The following is a 2,089-nucleotide window of genomic DNA, read 5'->3' as shown; positions in this document are numbered from 1 at the left end:
CTTGTCATTGGCCGGCGCTGAGAGCGGACGTTCCGAAGGGGCGGGGTAGAACGCTTCGGGGCGCCGAGGGTTTCCTCCCTCCGAGTGACGTCAGGGTTTCCAGAGGTAACCCGGGGCAACGAACCCTGCGAGCCGGCCTCGCGCCGGGCCACGCCCTGCCGCCCCCTCCCCGCGGGGCTGGGTGCGGGGTCTCGTACCCAGGATCCTGGTGGGGAAGGAGACCTGCACCAGGGAAGCTCCCTCTGCCTCTCTGGGAACATTTGGAGGCCCATGGTTCGTGGCTATTCTTTACTGTCTGAAAAGTCAAATTCAAGTTGTCCCGCAGCATTTTCTCAGGACGGCGGAAGCTGGAAGCCGAGAAGTCTGACAAGCCCCTGTCTGGGCCACGTGTGTTTCCAAAGACCATGGCATTGTCTTGGACAGACCCTTTCCTGGCCTAGGCTGTTCTGCCCAAATCTTTCCCTCTGCTCTGCTTCTCCCGGTCACCCTTCAGAGCATCCAGAATAATGTCGTCTCCGTTCTCCCCCATCCTTGCTCTTCAGTCGCTCATGGCACGGGTTTAAAATTTGTTCCACGATAGCTAGACACGGGATATGCGAGCTCTCTGTTGGCCCTGCAAACCCGACTGATGCTCCAGCAGCACACCATGGTGGTGAGGAATGAGCGTGAGGCGTAACATTCGTAGCTCTTAGAGATGAGCCCGCAGTGAAGCCCACTGAATTTCCAGCTCCAGTCTAGACCAGGCCTCCTCTGCTGTACAAAGCACCTTTTCTTTATAAAGGGCTGAACTAAACCTGACACCTGAACCTCTCCAAGTTGTGGGACGGTAGAAGCTAGACCCAGATCCAAAGTGTGCAGCACAAGCTGCTGGTTTTGGAGGGTCCCAGAGTTGTGTTTGAATGCTCTATGGCCGGAAACCATTCATACGACTAAACTCCTTTTGCAGTTTCAGGGAACTTTGTGGGATTTTTGGTCTCATGGTTTTGGCTACATCATGAAAAGGGTTTGTGAGTAACATCAGGTCAAATATTTGAATATTTCACTTCATTTGATTTCCTGTGCTATCTGAACGCACTGTCCTAATCAGCACTTAGGCACATTTGCTCAGGAAATTAGTGAGTAGAACTTGGGTCATTTGGAGCACGCCGACCCGACCACAGTCCCTTTGCACAGCCACGTGACCTGCTCTGGAGTTTCCCTGAGACACCGCGTCGTTTCAGTGCTCCCCACCACTGATAGCCAAAGTGCTTAGTCAGCACTGAGAATTAGGCACTTTTACCCCCCTCAAGCTTTACCAAACTGAAGCTCTTTTCAAAACTCCTGAGTCACACCATTAGGTTAATGAAACTGGATTTACAATTTTGGTGGTATTTATTTGTGTTTGGTTCTTGAGTCCTTAGGCCACATGTTCAATCATTTCTCTGCAACCAGGGAGGCTAGCAGCTAAGCTTTCTTGAAAATAAAATGTAAGGTTTTCATGCAATCACATGATTCCAGGACCTGAGGCTTAAAGGCAAACATACCAGCTATCAGGAAAGTTAGTGACTGTACATTAATTGGATCAGGGTTTTACTTTTTTCCTACAGCATAACCTCACTGATTTCCCTAGAGTTTCATGTCCAAGAGAAGAGAGCCACGTCCTGGGTTATTTCATGGAAGTACAGGGAAAAGTACCTGCTTCTTCCCATCACTTCCTCCTGCAGCTCCTTGAGGAAGCAGTTTCGTGTGTCAGCAGCAAGCACGCTTTCTTTGCAGCACTCCTGGGAAACCTGGGTCGAAATGGGTAGCATGGCCTTTAGCTACCATTCATATGAGAGGCCCTGCTCTCCTTCTTTTTGCTGCTGACTGGTGTTTTGCCAGCACAACCAGAGAGGTGATTCCAGCCAAGTGTAAAAGGTGTGCACGCTTTGCACATGTAATCACAGCTGCTTACAGCAATCCAACTCCAGACCCTTTGTGCCGCCAAGCAGGGTTGGGTTAAGGACACAGAGGGAGTGGCATCCCTTTGAGTACTGAGCACCTGCACTGGAAAAGGGCCAAGCTCTCAACAGAGCTGGGCCTCCAAGAAGCAAGGCAAGCACAAACTGAG

Source organism: Alligator sinensis, unplaced genomic scaffold (genome assembly GCF_000455745.1).
Source record: "Alligator sinensis unplaced genomic scaffold, ASM45574v1 scaffold264_1, whole genome shotgun sequence".
In the NCBI taxonomy this organism is placed as follows: Eukaryota; Metazoa; Chordata; order Crocodylia; family Alligatoridae; genus Alligator; species Alligator sinensis.
Note: the sequence above shows the minus strand (reverse complement) of the source record.